This window comes from Ixodes scapularis, unplaced genomic scaffold (assembly GCF_016920785.2).
Source record: "Ixodes scapularis isolate PalLabHiFi unplaced genomic scaffold, ASM1692078v2 PGA_scaffold2__306_contigs__length_199485367, whole genome shotgun sequence".
Classification (NCBI taxonomy): Eukaryota; Metazoa; Arthropoda; class Arachnida; order Ixodida; family Ixodidae; genus Ixodes; species Ixodes scapularis.
In genome coordinates, this window is record NW_024609857.1 from 125273362 (window position 1) to 125297217 (window position 23856).

At 47.8% G+C, this 23856-nt stretch overlaps 47 non-coding genes across 47 annotated transcripts; all 47 read right to left on the bottom strand.

Annotated features, from left to right (window-relative positions):
• Positions 1 to 245: 245 nt before the first annotated feature.
• Positions 246 to 318, bottom strand: Trnai-uau. The gene has a single exon. It is a non-coding gene; the product is annotated as a tRNA-Ile (tRNA).
• A 533-nt stretch (positions 319 to 851) lies between these two features.
• Trnai-uau lies at positions 852 to 924 on the bottom strand. The gene has a single exon. It is a non-coding gene; the product is annotated as a tRNA-Ile (tRNA).
• Positions 925 to 1458: 534 nt separating this feature from the next.
• Positions 1459 to 1531, bottom strand: Trnai-uau. The gene has a single exon. It is a non-coding gene; the product is annotated as a tRNA-Ile (tRNA).
• A 531-nt stretch (positions 1532 to 2062) lies between these two features.
• Positions 2063 to 2135, bottom strand: Trnai-uau. Its single transcript has one exon. It is a non-coding gene; the product is annotated as a tRNA-Ile (tRNA).
• Positions 2136 to 2365: 230 nt separating this feature from the next.
• On the bottom strand, positions 2366 to 2438 carry Trnai-uau. Its single transcript has one exon. It is a non-coding gene; the product is annotated as a tRNA-Ile (tRNA).
• Positions 2439 to 2668: 230 nt separating this feature from the next.
• Trnai-uau lies at positions 2669 to 2741 on the bottom strand. Its single transcript has one exon. It is a non-coding gene; the product is annotated as a tRNA-Ile (tRNA).
• Positions 2742 to 2972: 231 nt separating this feature from the next.
• Trnai-uau lies at positions 2973 to 3045 on the bottom strand. Its single transcript has one exon. It is a non-coding gene; the product is annotated as a tRNA-Ile (tRNA).
• Positions 3046 to 3275: 230 nt separating this feature from the next.
• Trnai-uau lies at positions 3276 to 3348 on the bottom strand. The gene has a single exon. It is a non-coding gene; the product is annotated as a tRNA-Ile (tRNA).
• Positions 3349 to 3577: 229 nt separating this feature from the next.
• Trnai-uau lies at positions 3578 to 3650 on the bottom strand. Its single transcript has one exon. It is a non-coding gene; the product is annotated as a tRNA-Ile (tRNA).
• A 533-nt stretch (positions 3651 to 4183) lies between these two features.
• Trnai-uau lies at positions 4184 to 4256 on the bottom strand. The gene has a single exon. It is a non-coding gene; the product is annotated as a tRNA-Ile (tRNA).
• Positions 4257 to 4787: 531 nt separating this feature from the next.
• Positions 4788 to 4860, bottom strand: Trnai-uau. Its single transcript has one exon. It is a non-coding gene; the product is annotated as a tRNA-Ile (tRNA).
• A 531-nt stretch (positions 4861 to 5391) lies between these two features.
• On the bottom strand, positions 5392 to 5464 carry Trnai-uau. Its single transcript has one exon. It is a non-coding gene; the product is annotated as a tRNA-Ile (tRNA).
• Positions 5465 to 5694: 230 nt separating this feature from the next.
• Trnai-uau lies at positions 5695 to 5767 on the bottom strand. Its single transcript has one exon. It is a non-coding gene; the product is annotated as a tRNA-Ile (tRNA).
• A 230-nt stretch (positions 5768 to 5997) lies between these two features.
• On the bottom strand, positions 5998 to 6070 carry Trnai-uau. Its single transcript has one exon. It is a non-coding gene; the product is annotated as a tRNA-Ile (tRNA).
• Positions 6071 to 6604: 534 nt separating this feature from the next.
• Positions 6605 to 6677, bottom strand: Trnai-uau. The gene has a single exon. It is a non-coding gene; the product is annotated as a tRNA-Ile (tRNA).
• A 229-nt stretch (positions 6678 to 6906) lies between these two features.
• Trnai-uau lies at positions 6907 to 6979 on the bottom strand. The gene has a single exon. It is a non-coding gene; the product is annotated as a tRNA-Ile (tRNA).
• A 532-nt stretch (positions 6980 to 7511) lies between these two features.
• Trnai-uau lies at positions 7512 to 7584 on the bottom strand. Its single transcript has one exon. It is a non-coding gene; the product is annotated as a tRNA-Ile (tRNA).
• Positions 7585 to 7814: 230 nt separating this feature from the next.
• Trnai-uau lies at positions 7815 to 7887 on the bottom strand. The gene has a single exon. It is a non-coding gene; the product is annotated as a tRNA-Ile (tRNA).
• Positions 7888 to 8117: 230 nt separating this feature from the next.
• On the bottom strand, positions 8118 to 8190 carry Trnai-uau. The gene has a single exon. It is a non-coding gene; the product is annotated as a tRNA-Ile (tRNA).
• A 231-nt stretch (positions 8191 to 8421) lies between these two features.
• On the bottom strand, positions 8422 to 8494 carry Trnai-uau. The gene has a single exon. It is a non-coding gene; the product is annotated as a tRNA-Ile (tRNA).
• A 230-nt stretch (positions 8495 to 8724) lies between these two features.
• Trnai-uau lies at positions 8725 to 8797 on the bottom strand. The gene has a single exon. It is a non-coding gene; the product is annotated as a tRNA-Ile (tRNA).
• A 229-nt stretch (positions 8798 to 9026) lies between these two features.
• On the bottom strand, positions 9027 to 9099 carry Trnai-uau. Its single transcript has one exon. It is a non-coding gene; the product is annotated as a tRNA-Ile (tRNA).
• Positions 9100 to 9632: 533 nt separating this feature from the next.
• Positions 9633 to 9705, bottom strand: Trnai-uau. The gene has a single exon. It is a non-coding gene; the product is annotated as a tRNA-Ile (tRNA).
• A 531-nt stretch (positions 9706 to 10236) lies between these two features.
• On the bottom strand, positions 10237 to 10309 carry Trnai-uau. Its single transcript has one exon. It is a non-coding gene; the product is annotated as a tRNA-Ile (tRNA).
• Positions 10310 to 10842: 533 nt separating this feature from the next.
• Positions 10843 to 10915, bottom strand: Trnai-uau. The gene has a single exon. It is a non-coding gene; the product is annotated as a tRNA-Ile (tRNA).
• Positions 10916 to 11749: 834 nt separating this feature from the next.
• On the bottom strand, positions 11750 to 11822 carry Trnai-uau. Its single transcript has one exon. It is a non-coding gene; the product is annotated as a tRNA-Ile (tRNA).
• Positions 11823 to 12353: 531 nt separating this feature from the next.
• On the bottom strand, positions 12354 to 12426 carry Trnai-uau. Its single transcript has one exon. It is a non-coding gene; the product is annotated as a tRNA-Ile (tRNA).
• A 532-nt stretch (positions 12427 to 12958) lies between these two features.
• Positions 12959 to 13031, bottom strand: Trnai-uau. Its single transcript has one exon. It is a non-coding gene; the product is annotated as a tRNA-Ile (tRNA).
• Positions 13032 to 13259: 228 nt separating this feature from the next.
• Positions 13260 to 13332, bottom strand: Trnai-uau. Its single transcript has one exon. It is a non-coding gene; the product is annotated as a tRNA-Ile (tRNA).
• Positions 13333 to 14470: 1138 nt separating this feature from the next.
• On the bottom strand, positions 14471 to 14543 carry Trnai-uau. The gene has a single exon. It is a non-coding gene; the product is annotated as a tRNA-Ile (tRNA).
• A 230-nt stretch (positions 14544 to 14773) lies between these two features.
• On the bottom strand, positions 14774 to 14846 carry Trnai-uau. Its single transcript has one exon. It is a non-coding gene; the product is annotated as a tRNA-Ile (tRNA).
• Positions 14847 to 15075: 229 nt separating this feature from the next.
• Positions 15076 to 15148, bottom strand: Trnai-uau. Its single transcript has one exon. It is a non-coding gene; the product is annotated as a tRNA-Ile (tRNA).
• Positions 15149 to 15378: 230 nt separating this feature from the next.
• Trnai-uau lies at positions 15379 to 15451 on the bottom strand. Its single transcript has one exon. It is a non-coding gene; the product is annotated as a tRNA-Ile (tRNA).
• Positions 15452 to 15681: 230 nt separating this feature from the next.
• On the bottom strand, positions 15682 to 15754 carry Trnai-uau. Its single transcript has one exon. It is a non-coding gene; the product is annotated as a tRNA-Ile (tRNA).
• A 230-nt stretch (positions 15755 to 15984) lies between these two features.
• Positions 15985 to 16057, bottom strand: Trnai-uau. Its single transcript has one exon. It is a non-coding gene; the product is annotated as a tRNA-Ile (tRNA).
• Positions 16058 to 16286: 229 nt separating this feature from the next.
• Positions 16287 to 16360, bottom strand: Trnai-aau. Its single transcript has one exon. It is a non-coding gene; the product is annotated as a tRNA-Ile (tRNA).
• Positions 16361 to 16891: 531 nt separating this feature from the next.
• Trnai-uau lies at positions 16892 to 16964 on the bottom strand. Its single transcript has one exon. It is a non-coding gene; the product is annotated as a tRNA-Ile (tRNA).
• Positions 16965 to 17194: 230 nt separating this feature from the next.
• On the bottom strand, positions 17195 to 17268 carry Trnai-uau. Its single transcript has one exon. It is a non-coding gene; the product is annotated as a tRNA-Ile (tRNA).
• Positions 17269 to 17496: 228 nt separating this feature from the next.
• On the bottom strand, positions 17497 to 17569 carry Trnai-uau. The gene has a single exon. It is a non-coding gene; the product is annotated as a tRNA-Ile (tRNA).
• Positions 17570 to 17799: 230 nt separating this feature from the next.
• On the bottom strand, positions 17800 to 17872 carry Trnai-uau. The gene has a single exon. It is a non-coding gene; the product is annotated as a tRNA-Ile (tRNA).
• Positions 17873 to 18405: 533 nt separating this feature from the next.
• Positions 18406 to 18478, bottom strand: Trnai-uau. The gene has a single exon. It is a non-coding gene; the product is annotated as a tRNA-Ile (tRNA).
• Positions 18479 to 19615: 1137 nt separating this feature from the next.
• Positions 19616 to 19688, bottom strand: Trnai-uau. The gene has a single exon. It is a non-coding gene; the product is annotated as a tRNA-Ile (tRNA).
• Positions 19689 to 19916: 228 nt separating this feature from the next.
• Positions 19917 to 19989, bottom strand: Trnai-uau. Its single transcript has one exon. It is a non-coding gene; the product is annotated as a tRNA-Ile (tRNA).
• Positions 19990 to 20520: 531 nt separating this feature from the next.
• Trnai-uau lies at positions 20521 to 20593 on the bottom strand. Its single transcript has one exon. It is a non-coding gene; the product is annotated as a tRNA-Ile (tRNA).
• A 1138-nt stretch (positions 20594 to 21731) lies between these two features.
• On the bottom strand, positions 21732 to 21804 carry Trnai-uau. Its single transcript has one exon. It is a non-coding gene; the product is annotated as a tRNA-Ile (tRNA).
• Positions 21805 to 22638: 834 nt separating this feature from the next.
• Trnai-uau lies at positions 22639 to 22711 on the bottom strand. Its single transcript has one exon. It is a non-coding gene; the product is annotated as a tRNA-Ile (tRNA).
• A 533-nt stretch (positions 22712 to 23244) lies between these two features.
• Trnai-uau lies at positions 23245 to 23317 on the bottom strand. The gene has a single exon. It is a non-coding gene; the product is annotated as a tRNA-Ile (tRNA).
• Positions 23318 to 23856: the final 539 nt, after the last annotated feature.

The following is a 23856-nucleotide window of genomic DNA, read 5'->3' on the forward strand; positions in this document are numbered from 1 at the left end:
ACTGAACTAACCAGGGTTAGACGTCAGTAGAGCAAACGGGTTTTATCAGCTGCCACCAGTCTAACACCAACAAGGGTGAAGCTTGCAGTTTAAGGTTATGATTATAATGCAATTATATGCAAAGGTGCAAGCGAGCTGGACAAGAATGATGAAAATTAATCCCTGGAGAAGGGGAACAAGGGGGACAAAGGACAAACACAAATCTCCAAACACAGCTAGGTGACCGGTGCGCGACCGAAAAAATCCGCCTGGTCCGGGTATCGAACCCGAAACCTCTCCATTATAGGTGGAGCGCTCTACCAACTGAGCTAACCAGGGGTTAGACGTCAGTAGAGCAAACGGATTTTATCAGCTGCCACCAGTCTAACACCAACAAGGGTGAAGCTTGCAGTTTAAGGTTATGATTATAATGCAATTAAATGCAAAGGTGCAAGCGAGCTGGACAAGAATGATGAAAATTAATCCCTGGAGAAGGGGAACAAGGGGGACAAAGGACAAACACAAATCGCCAAACACAGCTAGGTGACCGGTGCGCGACCGAAAAAATCCGCCTGGTCCGAATATCGAACCCGAAACCTCTCTATTATAGGTGGAGCGCTCTACCAACTGAGCTAACCAGGGGTTAGACGTCAGTAGAGCAAACGGGTTTTATCAGCTGCCACCAGTCTAACACCAACAAGGGTGAAGCTTGCAGTTTAAGGTTATGATTATGATGCAATTAAATGCAAAGGTGCAAGCGAGCTGGACAAGAATGATGAAAATTAACCCCTGGAGAAGGGGAACAAGAGGGACAAAGGACAAACACAAATCTCCAAACACAGCTAGGTGACCGGTGCGCGACCGAAAAAATCCGCCTGGTCCGGGTATCGAACCCGAAACCTCTCCATTATAGGTGGAGCGCTCTACCAACTGAGCTAACCAGGGGTTAGACGTCAGTAGAGCAAACGGGTTTTATCAGCTGCCACCAGTCTAACACCAACAAGGGTGAAGCTTGCAGTTTAAGGTTATGATTATGATGCAAATAATTGCAAAGGTGCAAGCGAGCTGGACAAGAATGATGAAAATTAATCCCTGGAGAAGGGGAACAAGGCGGACAAAGGACAAACACAAATCTCCAAACACAGCTAGGTGACCGGTGCGCGACCGAAAAAAATCCGCCTGCTCCGGGTATCGAACTCGAAACCTCTCCATTATAGGTGGAGCGCTCTACCAACTGAGCTAACCAGGGGTTAGACATCAGTAGAGCAAACGGGTTTTATCAGCTGCCACCAGTCTAACACCAACAAGGGTGAAGCTTGCAGTTTAAGGTTATGATTATGATGCAATTAAATGCAAAGGTGCAAGCGAGCTGGACAAGAATGATGAAAATTAATCCCTGGAGAAGGGGAACAAGAGGGACAAAGGACAAACACAAATCTCCAAACACAGCTAGGTGACCGGTGCGCGACCGAAAAAATCCGCCTGGTCCGGGTATCGAACCCGGGACCTCTCCATTATAGGCGGAGCGCTCTACCAACTGAGCTAACCAGGGTTAGACGTCAGTAGAGCAAACGGGTTTTATCAGCTGCCACCAGTTTAACACCAACAAGGGTGAAGCTTGCAGTTTAAGGTTATGATTATAATGCAATTAAATGCAAAGGTGCAAGCGAGCTGGACAAGAATGATGAAAGTTAATCCCTGGAGAAGGGGAACAAGGGGGACAAAGGACAAACACAAATCTCCAAACACAGCTAGGTGACCGGTGCGCGACCGAAAAAATCCGCCTGGTCCGGGTATCAAACCCGAAACCTCTCCATTATAGGTGGAGCGCTCTACCAACTGAACTAACCAGGGTAAGACGTCAGTAGAGCAAACGGGTTTTATCAGCTGCCACCAGTCTAACACCAACAAGGGTGAAGCTTGCAGTTTAAGGTTATGATTATAATGCAATTATATGCAAAGGTGCAAGCGAGCTGGACAAGAATGATGAAAATTAATCCCTGGAGAAGGGGAACAAGGGGGACAAAGGACAAACACAAATCTCCAAACACAGCTAGGTGACCGGTGCGCGACCGAAAAAATCCGCCTGGTCCGGGTATCGAACCCGAAACCTCTCCATTATAGGTGGAGCGCTCTACCAACTGAGCTAACCAGGGGTTAGACGTCAGTAGAGCAAACGGATTTTATCAGCTGCCACCAGTCTAACACCAACAAGGGTGAAGCTTGCAGTTTAAGGTTATGATTATAATGCAATTAAATGCAAAGGTGCAAGCGAGCTGGACAAGAATGATGAAAATTAATCCCTGGAGAAGGGGAACAAGGGGGACAAAAGACAAACACAAATCTCCAAACACAGCTAGGTGACCGGTGCGCGACCGAAAAAATCCGCCTGGTCCGGGTATCGAACCCGAAACCTCTCCATTATAGGTGGAGCGCTCTACCAACTGAGCTAACCAGGGGTTAGACGTCAGTAGAGCAAACGGGTTTTATCAGCTGCCACCAGTCTAACACCAACAAGGGTGAAGCTTGCAGTTTAAGGTTATGATTATGATGCAATTAAATGCAAAGGTGCAAGCGAGCTGGACAAGAATGATGAAAATTAACCCCTGGAGAAGGGGAACAAGAGGGACAAAGGACAAACACAAATCTCCAAACACAGCTAGGTGACCGGTGCGCGACCGAAAAAATCCGCCTGGTCCGGGTATCGAACCCGAAACCTCTCCATTATAGGTGGAGCGCTCTACCAACTGAGCTAACCAGGGGTTAGACGTCAGTAGAGCAAACGGGTTTTATCAGCTGCCACCAGTCTAACACCAACAAGGGTGAAGCTTGCAGTTTAAGGTTATGATTATGATGCAAATAATTGCAAAGGTGCAAGCGAGCTGGACAAGAATGATGAAAATTAATCCCTGGAGAAGGGGAACAAGGGGGACAAAGGACAAACACAAATCTCCAAACACAGCTAGGTGACCGGTGCGCGACCGAAAAAAATCCGCCTGGTCCGGGTATCGAACCCGAAACCTCTCCATTATAGGTGGAGCGCTCTACCAACTGAGCTAACCAGGGGTTAGACGTCAGTAGAGCAAACGGGTTTTATCAGCTGCCACCAGTCTAACACCAACAAGGGTGAAGCTTGCAGTTTAAGGTTATGATTATGATGCAATTAAATGCAAAGGTGCAAGCGAGCTGGACAAGAATGATGAAAATTAATCCCTGGAGAAGGGGAACAAGAGGGACAAAGGACAAACACAAATCTCCAAACACAGCTAGGTGACCGGTGCGCGACCGAAAAAATCCGCCTGGTCCGGGTATCGAACCCGGGACCTCTCCATTATAGGCGGAGCGCTCTACCAACTGAGCTAACCAGGGTTAGACGTCAGTAGAGCAAACGGGTTTTATCAGCTGCCACCAGTCTAACACCAACAAGGGTGAAGCTTGCAGTTTAAGGTTATGATTATAATGCAATTAAATGCAAAGGTGCAAGCGAGCTGGACAAGAATGATGAAAATTAATCCCTGGAGAAGGGGAACAAGGGGGACAAAGGACAAACACAAATCTCCAAACACAGCTAGGTGACCGGTGCGCGACCGAAAAAATCCGCCTGGTCCGGGTATCGAACCCGAAACCTCTCCATTATAGGTGGAGCGCTCTACCAACTGAGCTAACCAGGGGTTAGACGTCAGTAGAGCAAACGGGTTTTATCAGCTGCCACCAGTCTAACACCAACAAGGGTGAAGCTTGCAGTTTAAGGTTATGATTATGATGCAAATAAATGCAAAGGTGCAAGCGAGCTGGACAAGAATGATGAAAATTAATCCCTGGAGAAGGGGAACAAGGGGGACAAAGGACAAACACAAATCTCCAAACACAGCTAGGTGACCGGTGCGCGACCGAAAAAATCCGCCTGGTCCGGGTATCGAACCCGAAACCTCTCCAGTATAGGTGGAGCGCTCTACCAACTGAGCTAACCAATGGTTAGACGTCAGTAGAGCAAACGGGTTTTATCAGCTGCCACCAGTCTAACACCAACAAGGGTGAAGCTTGCAGTTTAAGGTTATGATTATGATGCAATTAAATGCAAAGGTGCAAGCGAGCTGGACAAGAATGATGAAAATTAATCCCTGGAGAAGGGGAACAAGAGGGACAAAGGACAAACACAAATCTCCAAACACAGCTAGGTGACCGGTGCGCGACCGAAAAAATCCGCCTGGTCCGGGTATCGAACCCGGGACCTCTCCATTATAGGTGGAGCGCTCTACCAACTGAGCTAACCAGGGTTAGACGTCAGTAGAGCAAACGGGTTTTATCAGCTGCCACCAGTCTAACACCAACAAGGGTGAAGCTTGCAGTATAAGGTTATGATTATAATGCAATTAAATGCAAAGGTGCAAGCGAGCTGGACAAGAATGATGAAAATTAATCCCTGGAGAAGGGGAACAAGGGGGACAAAGGACAAACACAAATCTCCAAACACAGCTAGGTGACCGGTGCGCGACCGAAAAAATCCGCCTGGTCCGGGTATCGAACCCGAAACCTCTCCATTATAGGTGGAGCGCTCTACCAACTGAACTAACCAGGGTTAGACGTCAGTAGAGCAAACGGGTTTTATCAGCTGCCACCAGTCTAACACCAACAAGGGTGAAGCTTGCAGTTTAAGGTTATGATTATAATGCAATTATATGCAAAGGTGCAAGCGAGCTGGACAAGAATGATGAAAATTAATCCCTGGAGAAGGGGAACAAGAGGGACAAAGGACAAACACAAATCTCCAAACACAGCTAGGTGACCGGTGCGCGACCGAAAAAATCCGCCTGGTCCGGGTATCGAACCCGGGACCTCTCCATTATAGGCGGAGCGCTCTACCAACTGAGCTAACCAGGGTTAGACGTCAGTAGAGCAAACGGGTTTTATCAGCTGCCACCAGTTTAACACCAACAAGGGTGAAGCTTGCAGTTTAAGGTTATGATTATAATGCAATTAAATGCAAAGGTGCAAGCGAGCTGGACAAGAATGATGAAAGTTAATCCCTGGAGAAGGGGAACAAGGGGGACAAAGGACAAACACAAATCTCCAAACACAGCTAGGTGACCGGTGCGCGACCGAAAAAATCCGCCTGGTCCGGGTATCAAACCCGAAACCTCTCCATTATAGGTGGAGCGCTCTACCAACTGAACTAACCAGGGTAAGACGTCAGTAGAGCAAACGGGTTTTATCAGCTGCCACCAGTCTAACACCAACAAGGGTGAAGCTTGCAGTTTAAGGTTATGATTAGAATGCAATTATATGCAAAGGTGCAAGCGAGCTGGACAAGAATGATGAAAATTAATCCCTGGAGAAGGGGAACAAGGGGGACAAAGGACAAACACAAATCTCCAAACACAGCTAGGTGACCGGTGCGCGACCGAAAAAATCCGCCTGGTCCGGGTATCGAACCCGAAACCTCTCCATTATAGGTGGAGCGCTCTACCAACTGAGCTAACCAGGGGTTAGACGTCAGTAGAGCAAACGGATTTTATCAGCTGCCACCAGTCTAACACCAACAAGGGTGAAGCTTGCAGTTTAAGGTTATGATTATAATGCAATTAAATGCAAAGGTGCAAGCGAGCTGGACAAGAATGATGAAAATTAATCCCTGGAGAAGGGGAACAAGGGGGACAAAGGACAAACACAAATCTCCAAACACAGCTAGGTGACCGGTGCGCGACCGAAAAAATCCGCCTGGTCCGGGTATCGAACCCGAAACCTCTCCATTATAGGTGGAGCGCTCTACCAACTGAGCTAACCAGGGGTTAGACGTCAGTAGAGCAAACGGGTTTTATCAGCTGCCACCAGTCTAACACCAACAAGGGTGAAGCTTGCAGTTTAAGGTTATGATTATGATGCAATTAAATGCAAAGGTGCAAGCGAGCTGGACAAGAATGATGAAAATTAACCCCTGGAGAAGGGGAACAAGAGGGACAAAGGACAAACACAAATCTCCAAACACAGCTAGGTGAGCGGTGCGCGACCGAAAAAATCCGCCTGGTCCGGGTATCGAACCCGAAACCTCTCCATTATAGGTGGAGCGCTCTACCAACTGAGCTAACCAGGGGTTAGACGTCAGTAGAGCAAACGGGTTTTATCAGCTGCCACCAGTCTAACACCAACAAGGGTGAAGCTTGCAGTTTAAGGTTATGATTATGATGCAAATAATTGCAAAGGTGCAAGCGAGCTGGACAAGAATGATGAAAATTAATCCCTGGAGAAGGGGAACAAGGGGGACAAAGGACAAACACAAATCTCCAAACACAGCTAGGTGACCGGTGCGCGACCGAAAAAAATCCGCCTGGTCCGGATATCGAACCCGAAACCTCTCCATTATAGGTGGAGCGCTCTACCAACTGAGCTAAACAGGGGTTAGACGTCAGTAGAGCAAACGGGTTTTATCAGCTGCCACCAGTCTAACACCAACAAGGGTGAAGCTTGCAGTTTAAGGTTATGATTATGATGCAATTAAATGCAAAGGTGCAAGCGAGCTGGACAAGAATGATGAAAATTAATCCCTGGAGAAGGGGAACAAGAGGGACAAAGGACAAACACAAATCTCCAAACACAGCTAGGTGACCGGTGCGCGACCGAAAAAATCCGCCTGGTCCGGGTATCGAACCCGGGACCTCTCCATTATAGGCGGAGCGCTCTACCAACTGAGCTAACCAGGGTTAGACGTCAGTAGAGCAAACGGGTTTTATCAGCTGCCACCAGTCTAACACCAACAAGGGTGAAGCTTGCAGTTTAAGGTTATGATTATAATGCAATTAAATGCAAAGGTGCAAGCGAGCTGGACAAGAATGATGAAAATTAATCCCTGGAGAAGGGGAACAAGGGGGACAAAGGACAAACACAAATCTCCAAACACAGCTAGGTGACCGGTGCGCGACCGAAAAAATCCGCCTGGTCCGGGTATCGAACCCGAAACCTCTCCATTATAGGTGGAGCGCTCTACCAACTGAGCTAACCAGGGGTTAGACGTCAGTAGAGCAAACGGGTTTTATCAGCTGCCACCAGTCTAACACCAACAAGGGTGAAGCTTGCAGTTTAAGGTTATGATTATGATGCAAATAAATGCAAAGGTGCAAGCGAGCTGGACAAGAATGATGAAAATTAATCCCTGGAGAAGGGGAACAAGGGGGACAAAGGACAAACACAAATCTCCAAACACAGCTAGGTGACCGGTGCGCGACCGAAAAAATCCGCCTGGTCCGGGTATCAAACCCGAAACCCCTCCATTATAGGTGGAGCGCTCTACCAACTGAACTAACCAGGGTAAGACGTCAGTAGAGCAAACGGGTTTTATCAGCTGCCACCAGTCTAACACCAACAAGGGTGAAGCTTGCAGTTTAAGGTTATGATTATAATGCAATTATATGCAAAGGTGCAAGCGAGCTGGACAAGAATGATGAAAATTAATCCCTGGAGAAGGGGAACAAGGGGGACAAAGGACAAACACAAATCTCCAAACACAGCTAGGTGACCGGTGCGCGACCGAAAAAATCCGCCTGGTCCGGGTATCGAACCCGAAACCTCTCCATTATAGGTGGAGCGCTCTACCAACTGAGCTAACCAGGGGTTAGACTTCAGTAGAGCAAACGGATTTTATCAGCTGCCACCAGTCTAACACCAACAAGGGTGAAGCTTGCAGTTTAAGGTTATGATTATAATGCAATTAAATGCAAAGGTGCAAGCGAGCTGGACAAGAATGATGAAAATTAATCCCTGGAGAAGGGGAACAAGGGGGACAAAGGACAAACACAAATCTCCAAACACAGCTAGGTGACCGGTGCGCGACCGAAAAAATCCGCCTGGTCCGGGTATCGAACCCGAAACCTCTCCATTATAGGTGGAGCGCTCTACCAACTGAGCTAACCAGGGGTTAGACGTCAGTAGAGCAAACGGGTTTTATCAGCTGCCACCAGTCTAACACCAACAAGGGTGAAGCTTGCAGTTTAAGGTTATGATTATGATGCAATTAAATGCAAAGGTGCAAGCGAGCTGGACAAGAATGATGAAAATTAACCCCTGGAGAAGGGGAACAAGAGGGACAAAGGACAAACACAAATCTCCAAACACAGCTAGGTGACCGGTGCGCGACCGAAAAAATCCGCCTGGTCCGGGTATCGAACCCGAAACCTCTCCATTATAGGTGGAGCGCTCTACCAACTGAGCTAACCAGGGGTTAGACGTCAGTAGAGCAAACGGGTTTTATCAGCTGCCACCAGTCTAACACCAACAAGGGTGAAGCTTGCAGTTTAAGGTTATGATTATGATGCAAATAATTGCAAAGGTGCAAGCGAGCTGGACAAGAATGATGAAAATTAATCCCTGGAGAAGGGGAACAAGGGGGACAAAGGACAAACACAAATCTCCAAACACAGCTAGGTGACCGGTGCGCGACCGAAAAAAATCCGCCTGGTCCGGGTATCGAACCCGAAACCTCTCCATTATAGGTGGAGCGCTCTACCAACTGAGCTAACCAGGGGTTAGACGTCAGTAGAGCAAACGGGTTTTATCAGCTGCCACCAGTCTAACACCAACAAGGGTGAAGCTTGCAGTTTAAGGTTATGATTATGATGCAATTAAATGCAAAGGTGCAAGCGAGCTGGACAAGAATGATGAAAATTAATCCCTGGAGAAGGGGAACAAGAGGGACAAAGGACAAACACAAATCTCCAAACACAGCTAGGTGACCGGTGCGCGACCGAAAAAATCCGCCTGGTCCGGGTATCGAACCCGGGACCTCTCCATTATAGGCGGAGCGCTCTACCAACTGAGCTAACCAGGGTTAGACGTCAGTAGAGCAAACGGGTTTTATCAGCTGCCACCAGTCTAACACCAACAAGGGTGAAGCTTGCAGTTTAAGGTTATGATTATAATGCAATTAAATGCAAAGGTGCAAGCGAGCTGGACAAGAATGATGAAAATTAATCCCTGGAGAAGGGGAACAAGGGGGACAAAGGACAAACACAAATCTCCAAACACAGCTAGGTGACCGGTGCGCGACCGAAAAAATCCGCCTGGTCCGGGTATCGAACCCGAAACCTCTCCATTATAGGTGGAGCGCTCTACCAACTGAGCTAACCAGGGGTTAGACGTCAGTAGAGCAAACGGGTTTTATCAGCTGCCACCAGTCTAACACCAACAAGGGTGAAGCTTGCAGTTTAAGGTTTTGATTATGATGCAAATAAATGCAAAGGTGCAAGCGAGCTGGACAAGAATGATGAAAATTAATCCCTGGAGAAGGGGAACAAGGGGGACAAAGGACAAACACAAATCTCCAAACACAGCTAGGTGACCGGTGCGCGACCGAAAAAATCCGCCTGGTCCGGGTATCGAACCCGAAACCTCTCCATTATAGGTGGAGCGCTCTACCAACTGAGCTAACCAATGGTTAGACGTCAGTAGAGCAAACGGGTTTTATCAGCTGCCACCAGTCTAACACCAACAAGGGTGAAGCTTGCAGTTTAAGGTTATGATTATGATGCAATTAAATGCAAAGGTGCAAGCGAGCTGGACAAGAATGATGAAAATTAATCCCTGGAGAAGGGGAACAAGAGGGACAAAGGACAAACACAAATCTCCAAACACAGCTAGGTGACCGGTGCGCGACCGAAAAAATCCGCCTGGTCCGGGTATCGAACCCGGGACCTCTCCATTATAGGTGGAGCGCTCTACCAACTGAGCTAACCAGGGTTAGACGTCATTAGAGCAAACGGGTTTTATCAGCTGCCACCAGTCTAACACCAACAAGGGTGAAGCTTGCAGTATAAGGTTATGATTATAATGCAATTAAATGCAAAGGTGCAAGCGAGCTGGACAAGAATGATGAAAATTAATCCCTGGAGAAGGGGAACAAGGGGGACAAAGGACAAACACAAATCTCCAAACACAGCTAGGTGACCGGTGCGCGACCGAAAAAATCCGCCTGGTCCGGGTATCGAACCCGAAACCTCTCCATTATAGGAGGAGCGTTCTACCAACTGAACTAACCAGGGTTAGACGTCAGTAGAGCAAACGGGTTTTATCAGCTGCCACCAGTCTAACACCAACAAGGGTGAAGCTTGCAGTTTAAGGTTATGATTATAATGCAATTATATGCAAAGGTGCAAGCGAGCTGGACAAGAATGATGAAAATTAATCCCTGGAGAAGGGGAACAAGGGGGACAAAGGACAAACACAAATCTCCAAACACAGCTAGGTGACCGGTGCGCGACCGAAAAAATCCGCCTGGTCCGGGTATCGAACCCGAAACCTCTCCATTATAGGTGGAGCGCTCTACCAACTGAGCTAACCAGGGGTTAGACGTCAGTAGAGCAAACGGATTTTATCAGCTGCCACCAGTCTAACACCAACAAGGGTGAAGCTTGCAGTTTAAGGTTATGATTATAATGCAATTAAATGCAAAGGTGCAAGCGAGCTGGACAAGAATGATGAAAATTAATCCCTGGAGAAGGGGAACAAGAGGGACAAAGGACAAACACAAATCTCCAAACACAGCTAGGTGACCGTTGCGCGACCGAAAAAATCCGCCTGGTCCGGGTATCGAACCCGAAACCTCTCCAGTATAGGTGGAGCGCTCTACCAACTGAGCTAACCAGGGGTTAGACGTCAGTAGAGCAAACGGGTTTTATCAGCTGCCACCAGTCTAACACCAACAAGGGTGAAGCTTGCAGTTTAAGGTTATGATTATGGTGCAATTAAATGCAAAGGTGCAAGCGAGCTGGACAAGAATGATGAAAATTAACCCCTGGAGAAGGGGAACAAGAGGGACAAAGGACAAACACAAATCTCCAAACACAGCTAGGTGACCGGTGCGCGACCGAAAAAATCCGCCTGGTCCGGGTATCGAACCCGGGACCTCTCCATTATAGGTGGAGCGCTCTACCAACTGAGCTAATCAGGGTTAGACGTCAGTAGAGCAAACGGGTTTTATCAGCTGCCACCAGTTTAACACCAACAAGGGTGAAGCTTGCAGTTTAAGGTTATGATTATAATGCAATTAAATGCAAAGGTGCAAGCGAGCTGACAAGAATGATGAAAATTAATCCCTGGAGAAGGGGAATAAGGGGGACAAAGGAGAAACACAAATCTCCAAACACAGCTAGGTGACCGGTGCGCGACCGAAAAAATCCGCCTGGTCCGGGTATTGAACCCGAAACCTCTCCATTATAGGTGGAGCGCTCTACCAACTGTGCTAACCAGGGGTTAGACGTCAGTAGAGCAAACGGGTTTTATCAGCTGCCACCAGTCTAACACCAACAAGGGTGAAGCTTGCAGTTTAAGGTTATGATTATGATGCAATTAAAAACAAAGGTGCAAGCGAGCTGGACAAGAATGATGAAAATTAATCCCTGGAGAAGGGGAACAAGGGGGACAAAGGACAAACACAAATCTCCAAACACAGCTAGGTGACCGGTGCGCGACCGAAAAAATCCGCCTGGTCCGGGTATCGAACCCGAAACCTCTCCATTATAGGTGGAGCGCTCTACCAATTGAGCTAACCAGGGGTTAGACGTCAGTAGAGCAAACGGGTTTTATCAGCTGCCACCAGTCTAACACCAACAAGGGCGAAGCTTGCAGTTTAAGGTTATGATTATGATGCAATTAAATGCAAAGGTGCAAGCGAGCTGGACAAGAATGATTAAAATTAATCCCTGGAGAAGGGGAACAAGAGGGACAAAGGACAAACACAAGTCTCCAAACACAGCTAGGTGACCGGTGCGCGACCGAAAAAATCCGCCTGGTCCGGGTATCGAACCCGGGACCTCTCCATTATAGGTGGAGCGCTCTACCAACTGAGCTAACCAGGGTTAGACGTCAGTAGAGCAAACGGGTTTTATCAGCTGCCACCAGTCTAACACCAACAAGGGTGAAGCTTGCAGTTTAAGGTTATGATTATGATGCAATTAAATGCAAAGGTGCAAGCGAGCTGGACAAGAATGATGAAAATTAATCCCTGGAGAAGGGGAACAAGGGGGACAAAGGACAAACACAAATCTCCAAACACAGCTAGGTGACCGGTGCCCGACCGAAAAAATCCGCCTGGTCCGGGTATCGAACCCGAAACCTCTCCATTATGGTGGAGCGCTCTACCAACTGAGCTAACCAGGGGTTAGACATCAGTAGAGCAAACGGGTTTTATCAGCTGCCACCAGTCTAACACCAACAAGGGTGAAGCTTGCAGTTTAAGGTTATGATTATGATGCAATTAAATGCAAAGGTGCAAGCGAGCTGGACAAGAATGATGAAAATTAATCCCTGGAGAAGGGGAACAAGAGGGACAAAGGACAAACACAAATCTCCAAACACAGCTAGGTGACCGGTGCGCGACCGAAAAAATCCGCCTGGTCCGGGTATCGAACCCGGGACCTCTCCATTATAGGTGGAGCGCTCTACCAACTGAGCTAATCAGGGTTAGACGTCAGTAGAGCAAACGGGTTTTATCAGCTGCCACCAGTCTAGCACCAACAAGGGTGAAGCTTGCAGTTTAAGGTTATGATTATAATGCAATTAAATGCAAAGGTGCAAGCGAGCTGGACAAGAATGATGAAAATTAATCCCTGGAGAAGGGGAACAAGGGGGACAAAGGACAAACACAAATCTCCAAACACAGCTAGGTGACCGGTGCGCGACCGAAAAAATCCGCCTGGTCCGGGTATCGAACCCGAAACCTCTCCATTATAGGTGGAGCGCCCTAGCAACTGACCTAACGAGGGGTTAGACGTCAGTAGAGCAAACGGGTTTTATCAGCTGCCACCAGTCTAACACCAACAAGGGTGAAGCTTGCAGTTTAAGGTTATGATTATGATGCAATTAAATGCAAAGGTGCAAGCGAGCTGGACAAGAATAATGAAAATTAATCCCTGGAGAAGGGGAACAAGAGGGACAAAGGACAAACACAAATCTCCAAACACAGCTAGGTAACCGGTGCGCGACCGAAAAAATCCGCCTGGTCCGGGTATCGAACCCGGGACCTCTCCATTATAGGTGGAGCGCTCTACCAACTGAGCTAATCAGGGTTAGACGTCAGTAGAGCAAACGGGTTTTATCAGCTGCCACCAGTCTAACACCAACAAGGGTGAAGCTTGCAGTTTAAGGTTATGATTATGATGCAATTAAATGCAAAGTTGCAAGCGAGCTGACAAGAATGATGAAAATTAATCCCTGGAGAAGGGGAACAAGGGGGACAAAGGACAAGCACAAATCTCCAAACACAGCTAGGTGACCGGTGCGCGACCGAAAAAATCCGCCTGGTCCGGGTATCGAACCCGAAACCTCTCCATTATAGGTGGAGCGCTCTACCAACTGAGCTAACCAGGGGTTAGACGTCAGTAGAGCAAACGGGTTTTATCAGCTGCCACCAGTCTAACACCAACAAGGGTGAAGCTTGCAGTTTAAGGTTATGATTATGATGCCATTAAATGCAAAGGTGCAAGCGAGCTGGACAAGAATGATGAAAATTAATCCCTGGAGAAGGGGAACAAGAGGGACAAAGGACAAACACAAATCTCCAAACACAGCTAGGTGACCGGTGCGCGACCGCAAAAATCCGCCTGGTCCGGGTATCGAACCCGGGACCTCTCCATTATAGGTGGAGCGCTCTACCAACTGAACTAACCACGGGTTAGACGTCAGTAGAGCAAACGGGTTTTATCAGCTGCCACCAGTCTAGCACCAACAAGGGTGAAGCTTGCAGTTTAAGGTTATGATTATAATGCAATTAAATGCAAAGGTGCAAGCGAGCTGGACAAGAATGATGAAAATTAATCCCTGGAGAAGGGGAACAAGGGGGACAAAGGACAAACACAAATCTCCAAACACAGCTAGGTGACCGGTGCGCGACCGAAAAAATCCGCCTGGTCCGGGTATCGAACCCGAAACCTCTCCATTATAGGTGGAGCGCTCTAGCAACTGAGCTAACGAGGGGTTAGACGTCAGTAGAGCAAACGGGTTTTATCAGCTGCCACCAGTCTCACACCAACAAGGGTGAAGCTTGCAGTTTAAGGTTATGATTATGATGCAATTAAATGCAAAGGTGCAAGCGAGCTGGACAAGAATAATGAAAATTAATCCCTGGAGAAGGGGAACAAGAGGGAAAAAAGGACAAACACAAATCTCCAAACACAGCTAGGTGACCGGTGCGCGACCGAAAAAATCCGCCTGGTCCGGGTATCGAACCCGGGACCTCTCCATTATAGGTCGAGCGCTCTACCAACTGAGCTAATCAGGGTTAGACGTCAGTAGAGCAAACGGGTTTTATCAGCTGCCACCAGTCTAACACCAACAAGGGTGAAGCTTGCAGTTTAAGGTTATGATTATGATGCAATTAAATGCAAAGTTGCAAGCGAGCTGACAAGAATGATGAAAATTAATCCCTGGAGAAGGGGAACAAGGGGGACAAAGGACAAGCACAAATCTCCAAACACAGCTAGGTGACCGGTGCGCGACCGAAAAAATCCGCCTGGTCCGGGTATCGAACCCGAAACCTCTCCATTATAGGTGGAGCGCTCTACCAACTGAGCTAACCAGGGGTTAGACGTCAGTAGAGCAAACGGGTTTTATCAGCTGCCACCAGTCTAACACCAACAAGGGTGAAGCTTGCAGTTTAAGGTTATGATTATGATGCAATTAAATGCAAAGGTGCAAGCGAGCTGGACAAGAATGATGAAAATTAATCCCTGGAGAAGGGGAACAAGAGGGACAAAGGACAAACACAAATCTCCAAACACAGCTAGGTGACCGGTGCGCGACCGAAAAAATCCGCCTGGTCCGGGTATCGAACCCGGGACCTCTCCATTATAGGTGGAGCGCTCTACTAACTGAGCTAACCAGGGTTAGACGTCAGTAGAGCAAACGGGTTTTATCAGCTGCCACCAGTCTAACACCAACAAGGGTGAAGCTTGCAGTTTAAGGTTATGATTATAATGCAATTAAATGCAAAGGTGCAAGCGAGCTGGACAAGAATGATGAAAATTAATCCCTGGACAAGGGGAACAAGGGGGACAAAGGACAAACACAAATCTCCAAACACAGCTAGGTGACCGGTGCGCGACCGAAAAAATCCGCCTGGTCCGGGTATCGAACCCGAAACCTCTCCATTATAGGTGGAGCGCTCTACCAACTGAGCTAACCAGGGGTTAGACGTCAGTAGAGCAAACGGGTTTTATCAGCTGCCACCAGTCTAACACCAACAAGGGTGAAGCTGGCAGTTTAAGGTTATGATTGTAATGCAATTAAATGCAAAGGTGCAAGCGAGCTGGACAAGAATGATGAAAATTAATCCCTGGAGAAGGGGAACAAGGGGGACAAAGGACAAACACAAATCTCCAAACACCGCTAGGTGACCGGTGCGCGACCAAAAAAATCCGCCTGGTCCGGGTATCGAACCCGAAACCTCTCCATTATAGGTGGAGCGCTCTACCAACTGAGCTAACCAGGGGTTAGACGTCAGTAGAGCAAACGGGTTTTATCAGCTGCCACTAGTCTAACACCAACAAGGGTGAAGCTTGCAGTTTAAGGTTATGATTATGATGCAAATAAATGCAAAGGTGCAAGCGAGCTGGACAAGAATGATGAAAATTAATCCCTGGAGAAGGGGAACAAGGGGGACAAAGGACAAACACAAATCTCCAAACACAGCTAGGTGACCGGTGCGCGACCGAAAAAATCCGCCTGGTCCGGGTATCGAACCCGAAACCTCTCCATTATAGGTGGAGCGCTCTACCAACTGAGCTAACCAGGGGTTAGACGTCAGTAGAGCAAACGGGTTTTATCAGCTGCCACCGGTCTAAGACCAACAAGGGTGAAGCTTGCAGTTTAAGGTTATGATTATGATGCAATTAAATGCAAAGGTGCAAGCGAGCTGGACAAGAATGATGAAAATTAATCCCTGGAGAAGGGGAACAAGAGGGACAAAGGACAAACACAAATCTCCAAACACAGCTAAGTGACCGGTGCGCGACCGAAAAAATCCGCCTGGTCCGGGTATCGAACCCGGGACCTCTCCATTATAGGTGGAGCGCTCTACCAACTGAGCTAACCAGGGTTAGACGTCAGTAGAGCAAACGGGTTTTATCAGCTGCCACCAGTCTAACACCAACAAGGGTGAAGCTTGCAGTTTAAGGTTATGATTATAATGCAATTAAATGCAAAGGTGCAAGCGAGCTTGACAAGAATGATGAAAATTAATTTCTGGAGAAGGGGAACAAGAGGAACAAAGGACAAACACAAATCTCCAAACACAGCTAGTTGACCGGTGCGCGACCGAAAAAATCCGCCTGGTCCGGGTATCGAACCCGAAACCTCTCCATTATTGGTGGAGCGCTCTACCAACTGAGCTAACCAGGGCTTAGACGTCAGTAGAGCAAACGGATTTTATCAGCTGCCACCAGTCTAACACCAACAAGGGTGAAGCTTGCAGTTTAAGGTTATGATTATAATGCAATTAAATGCAAAGGTGCAAGCGAGCTGGACAAGAATGATGAAAATTAATCCCTGGAGAAGGGGAACAAGCGGGACAAAGGACAAACACAAATCTCCAAACACAGCTAGGTGACCGGTGCGCGACCGAAAAAATCCACCTGGTCCGGGTATCGAACCCGAAACCTCTCCATTATGGTGGAGCGCTCTACCAACTGAGCTAACCAGGGGTTAGACGTCAGTAGAGCAAACGGGTTTTATCAGCTGCCACCAGTCTAACACCAACAAGGGTGAAGCTTGCAGTTTAAGGTTATGATTATAATGCAATTAAATGCAAAGGTGCAAGCGAGCTGGACAAGAATGATGAAAATTAATCCCTGGAGAAGGGGAACAAGGGGGACAAAGGACAAACACAAATCTCCAAACACAGCTAGGTGACCGGTGCGCGACCGAAAAAATCCGCCTGGTCCGGGTATCGAACCCGAAACCTCTCCATTATAGGTGGAGCGCTCTACCAACTGAGCTAACCAGGGGTTAGACGTCAGTAGAGCAAACGGGTTTTATCAGCTGCCACCAGTCTAACACCAACAAGGGTGAAGCTTGCAGTTTAAGGTTATGATTATGATGCAATTAAATGCAAAGGTGCAAGCGAGCTGGACAAGAATGATGAAAATTAATCCCTGGAGAAGGGGAACAAGAGGGACAAAGGACAAACACAAATCTCCAAACACAGCTAGGTGACCGGTGCGCGACCGAAAAAATCCGCCTTGTCCGGGTATCGAACCCGGGACCTCTCCATTATAGGTGGAGCGCTCTACCAACTGAGCTAACCAGGGTTAGACGTCAGTAGAGCAAACGGGTTTTATCAGCTGCCACCAGTCTAACACCAACAAGGGTGAAGCTTGCAGTTTAAGGTTATGATTTTAATGCAATTAAATGCAAAGGTGCAAGCGAGCTGGACAAGAATGATGAAAATTAATCCCTGGACAAGGGGAACAAGGGGGACAAAGGACAAACACAAATCTCCAAACACAGCTAGGTGACCGGTGCGCGACCGAAAAAATCCGCCTGGTCCGGGTATCGAACCCGAAACCTCTCCATTATAGGTGGAGCGCTCTACCAACTGAGCTAACCAGGGGTTAGACGTCAGTAGAGCAAACGGGTTTTATCAGCTGCCACCAGTCTAACACCAACAAGGGTGAAGCTTGCAGTTTAAGGTTATGATTATAATGCAATTAAATGCAAAGGTGCAAGCGAGCTGGACAAGAATGATAAAAATTAATCCCTGGAGAAGGGGAACAAGGGGGACAAAGGACAAACACAAATCTCCAAACACAGCTAGGTGAGCGGTGCGCGACCGAAAAAATCCGCCTGGTCCGGGTATCGAACCCGAAACCTCTCCATTATAGGTGGAGCGCTCTACCAACTGAGCTAACCAGGGGTTAGACGTCAGTAGAGCAAACGGGTTTTATCAGCTGCCACCAGTCTAACACCAACAAGGGTGAAGCTTGCAGTTTAAGGTTATGATTATGATGCAAATAAATGCAAAGGTGCAAGCGAGCTGGACAAGAATGATGAAAATTAATCCCTGGAGAAGGGGAACAAGGGGGACAAAGGACAAACACAAATCTCCAAACACAGCTAGGTGACCGGTGCGCGACCGAAAAAATCAGCCTGGTCCGGGTATCGAACCCGAAACCTCTCCATTATAGGTGGAGCGCTCTACCAACTGAGCTAACCAGGGGTTAGACGTCAGTAGAGCAAACGGGTTTTATCAGCTGCCACCAGTCTAACACCAACAAGGGTGAAGCTTGCAGTTTAAGGTTATGATTATGATGCAATTAAATGCAAAGGTGCAAGCGAGCTGGACAAGAATGATGAAAATTAATCCCTGGAGAAGGGGAACAAGAGGGACAAAGGACAAACACAAATCTCCAAACACAGCTAGGTGACCGGTGCGCGACCGAAAAAATCCGCCTGGTCCGGGTATCGAACCCGGGACCTCTCCATTATAGGTGGAGCGCTCTACCAACTGAGCTAACCAGGGTTAGACGTCAGTAGAGCAAACGGGTTTTATCAGCTGCCACCAGTCTAACACCAACAAGGGTGAAGCTTGCAGTTTAAGGTTATGATTATAATGCAATTAAATGCAAAGGTGCAAGCGAGCTGGACAAGAATGATGAAAATTAATCCCTGGAGAAGGGGAACAAGGGGGACAAAGGACAAGCACAAATCTCCAAACACAGCTAGGTGACCGGTGCGCGACCGAAAAAATCCGCCTGGTCCGGGTATCGAACCCGAAACGTCTCCATTATAGGTGGAGCGCTCTACCAACTGAACTAACCAGGGTTAGACGTCAGTAGAGCAAACGGGTTTTATCAGCTGCCACCAGTCTAACACCAACAAGGGTGAAGCTTGCAGTTTAAGGTTATGATTATAATGCAATTATATGCAAAGGTGCAAGCGAGCTGGACAAGAATGATGAAAATTAATCCCTGGAGAAGGGGAACAAGGGGGACAAAGGACAAGCACAAATCTCCAAACACAGCTAGGTGACCGGTGCGCGACCGAAAAAATCCGCCTGGTCCGGGTATCGAACCCGAAACCTCTCCATTATAGGTGGAGCGCTCTGCCAACTGAGCTAACCAGGGGTTAGACGTCAGTAGAGCAAACGGATTTTATCAGCTGCCACCAGTCTAACACCAACAAGGGTGAAGCTTGCAGTTTAAGGTTATGATTATAATGCAATTAAATGCAATGGTGCAAGCGAGCTGGACAAGAATGATGAAAATTAATCCCTGGAGAAGGGGAACAAGGGGGACAAAGGACAAACACAAATCTCCAAACACAGCTAGGTGACCGGTGCGAGACCGAAAAAATCAGCCTGGTCCGGGTATCGAACCCGAAACCTCTCCATTATAGGTGGAGCGCTCTACCAACTGAGCTAACCAGGGGTTAGACGTCAGTAGAGCAAACGGGTTTTATCAGCTGCCACCAGTCTAACACCAACAAGGGTGAAACTTGCAGTTTAAGGTTATGATTATGATGCAATTAAATACAAAGGTGCAAGCGAGCTGGACAAGAATGATGAAAATTAATCCCTGGAGAAGGGGAACAAGAGGGACAAAGGACAAACACAAATCTCCAAACACAGCTAGGTGACCGGTGCGCGACCGAAAAAATCCGCCTGGTCCGGGTATCGAACCCGGGACCTCTCCATTATAGGTGGAGCGCTCTACCAACTGAGCTAATCAGGGTTAGACGTCAGTAGAGCAAACGGGTTTTATCAGCTGCCACCAGTCTAACACCAACAAGGGTGAAGCTTGCAGTTTAAGGTTATGATTATAATGCAATTAAATGCAAAGGTGCAAGCGAGCTGACAAGAATGATGAAAATTAATCCCTGGAGAAGGGGAACAAGGGGGACAAAGGACAAACACAAATTTCCAAACACAGCTAGGTGACCGGTGCGCGACCGAAAAAATCCGCCTGGTCCGGGTATCGAACCCGAAACCTCTCCATTATAGGTGGAGCGCTCTACCAACTGAGCTAACCAGGGGTTAGACGTCAGTGGAGCAAACGGGTTTTATCAGCTGCCACCAGTCTAACACCAACAAGGGTGAAGCTTGCAGTTTAAGGTTATGATTATGATGCAATTAAATCAAAGGTGCAAGCGAGCTGGACAAGAATGATGAAAATTAATCCCTGGAGAAGGGGAACAAGGGGGACAAAGGACAAACACAAATCTCCAAACACAGCTAGGTGACCGGTGCGCGACCGAAAAAATCCGCCTGGTCCGGGTATCGAACCCGAAACCTCTCCATTATGGTGGAGCGCTCTACCAACTGAGCTAACCAGGGGTTAGACGTCAGTAGAGCAAACGGGTTTTATCAGCTGCCACCAGTCTAACACCAACAAGGGTGAAGCTTGCAGTTTAAGGTTATGATTATAATGCAATTAAATGCAAAGGTGCAAGCGAGCTGGACAAGAATGATGAAAATTAATCCCTGGAGAAGGGGAACAAGGGGGACAAAGGACAAACACAAATCTCCAAACACAGCTAGGTGACCGGTGCGCGACCGAAAAAATCCGCCTGCTCCGGGTATCGAACCCGGGACCTCTCCATTATAGGTAGAGCGCTCTACCAACTGAGCTAACCAGGGTTAGACGTCAGTAGAGCAAACGGGTTTTATCAGCTGCCACCAGTCTAACACCAACAAGGGTGAAGCTTGCAGTTTAAGGTTATGATTATAATGCAATTAAATGCAAAGGTGCAAGCGAGCTGGACAAGAATGATGAAAATTAATCCCTGGAGAAGGGGAACAAGGGGGACAAAGGACAAACACAAATCTCCAAACACAGCTAGGTGACCGGTGCGCGACCGAAAAAATCCGCCTGGTCCGGGTATTAAACCCGAAACCTCTCCATTATAGGTGGAGCGCTCTACCAACTGAGCTAACCAGGGGTTAGACGTCAGTAGAGCAAACGGGTTTTATCAGCTGCCACCAGTCTAACACCAACAAGGGTGAAGCTTGCAGTTTAAGGTTATGATTATGATGCAATTATATGCAAAGGTGCAAGCGAGCTGGACAAGAATGATGAAAATTAATCCCTGGAGAAGGGGAACAAGGGGGACAAAGGACAAACACAAATCTCCAAACACAGCTAGGTGACCGGTGCGAGACCGAAAAAATCCGCCTGGTCCGGGTATTGAACCCGAAACCTCTCCATTATAGGTGGAGCGCTCTACCAACTGAGCTAACCAGGGGTTAGACGTCAGTAGAGCAAACGGGTTTTATCAGCTGCCACCAGTCTAACACCAACAAGGGTGAAGCTTGCAGTTTAAGGTTATGATTATAATGCAATTAAATGCAAAGGTGCAAGCGAGCTGGACAAGGATGATGAAAATTAATCCCTGGAGAAGGGGAACAAGGGGGACAAAGGACAAACACAAATCTCCAAACACAGCTAGGTGACCGGTGCGCGACCGAAAAAATCCGCCTGGTCCGGGTATTGAACCCGAAACCTCTCCATTATAGGTGGAGCGCTCTACCAACTGAGCTAACCAGGGGTTAGACGTCAGTAGAGCAAACGGGTTTTATCAGCTGCCACCAGTCTAACACCAACAAGGGTGAAGCTTGCAGTTTAAGGTTATGATTATGATGCAATTATATGCAAAGGTGCAAGCGAGCTGGACAAGAATGATGAAAATTAATCCCTGGAGAAGGGAAACAAGGGGGACAAAGGACAAACACAAATCTCCAAACACAGCTAGGTGACCGGTGCGCGACCGAAAAAATCCGCCTGGTCCGGGTATCGAACCCGAAACCTCTCCATTATAGGTGGAGCGCTCTACCAACTGAGCTAACCAGGGGTTTGACGTCAGTAGAGCAAACGGGTTTTATCAGCTGCCACCAGTCTAACACCAACAAGGGTGAAGCTTGCAGTTTAAGGTTATGATTATGATGCAATTAAATGCAAAGGTGCAAGCGAGCTGGACAAGAATGATGAAAATTAATCCCTGGAGAAGGGGAACAAGAGGGACAAAGGACAAACACAAATCTCCAAACACAGCTAGGTGACCGGTGCGCGACCGAAAAAATCCGCCTGGACCGGGTATCGAACACGGGACCTCTCCATTATAGGCGGAGCGCTCTACCAACTGAGCTAACCAGGGTTAGACGTCAGTAGAGCAAACGGGTTTTATCAGCTGCCACCAGTCTAACACCAACAAGGGTGAAGCTTGCAGTTTAAGGTTATGATTATAATGCAATTAAATGCAAAGGTGCAAGCGAGCTGGACAAGAATGATGAAAATTAATCCCTGGAGAAGGGGAACAAGGGGGACAAAGGACAAACACAAATCTCCAAACACAGCTAGGTGACCGGTGCGCGACCGAAAAAATCCGCCTGGTCCGGGTATCGAACCCGAAACCTCTCCATTATAGGTGGAGCGCTCTACCAACTGAACTAACCAGGGTTAGACGTCAGTAGAGCAAACGGGTTTTATCAGCTGCCACCAGTCTAACACCAACAAGGGTGAAGCTTGCAGTTTAAGGTTATGATTATAATGCAATTATATGCAAAGGTGCAAGCGAGCTGGACAAGAATGATGAAAATTAATCCCTGGAGAAGGGGAACAAGGGGGACAAAGGACAAACACAAATCTCCAAACACAGCTAGGTGACCGGTGCGCGACCGAAAAAATCCGCCTGGTCCGGGTATCGAACCCGAAACCTCTCCATTATAGGTGGAGCGCTCTACCAACTGAGCTAACCAGGGGTTAGACGTCAGTAGAGCAAACGGATTTTATCAGCTGCCACCAGTCTAACACCAACAAGGGTGAAGCTTGCAGTTTAAGGTTATGATTATAATGCAATTAAATGCAAAGGTGCAAGCGAGCTGGACAAGAATGATGAAAATTAATCCCTGGAGAAGGGGAACAAGGGGGACAAAGGACAAACACAAATCGCCAAACACAGCTAGGTGACCGGTGCGCGACCGAAAAAATCCGCCTGGTCCGGGTATCGAACCCGAAACCTCTCTATTATAGGTGGAGCGCTCTACCAACTGAGCTAACCAGGGGTTAGACGTCAGTAGAGCAAACGGGTTTTATCAGCTGCCACCAGTCTAACACCAACAAGGGTGAAGCTTGCAGTTTAAGGTTATGATTATGATGCAATTAAATGCAAAGGTGCAAGCGAGCTGGACAAGAATGATGAAAATTAACCCCTGGAGAAGGGGAACAAGAGGGACAAAGGACAAACACAAATCTCCAAACACAGCTAGGTGACCGGTGCGCGACCGAAAAAATCCGCCTGGTCCGGGTATCGAACCCGAAACCTCTCCATTATAGGTGGAGCGCTCTACCAACTGAGCTAACCAGGGGTTAGACGTCAGTAGAGCAAACGGGTTTTATCAGCTGCCACCAGTCTAACACCAACAAGGGTGAAGCTTGCAGTTTAAGGTTATGATTATGATGCAAATAATTGCAAAGGTGCAAGCGAGCTGGACAAGAATGATGAAAATTAATCCCTGGAGAAGGGGAACAAGGCGGACAAAGGACAAACACAAATCTCCAAACACAGCTAGGTGACCGGTGCGCGACCGAAAAAAATCCGCCTGCTCCGGGTATCGAACTCGAAACCTCTCCATTATAGGTGGAGCGCTCTACCAACTGAGCTAACTAGGGGTTAGACATCAGTAGAGCAAACGGGTTTTATCAGCTGCCACCAGTCTAACACCAACAAGGGTGAAGCTTGCAGTTTAAGGTTATGATTATGATGCAATTAAATGCAAAGGTGCAAGCGAGCTGGACAAGAATGATGAAAGTTAATCCCTGGAGAAGGGGAACAAGGGGGACAAAGGACAAACACAAATCTCCAAACACAGCTAGGTGACCGGTGCGCGACCGAAAAAATCCGCCT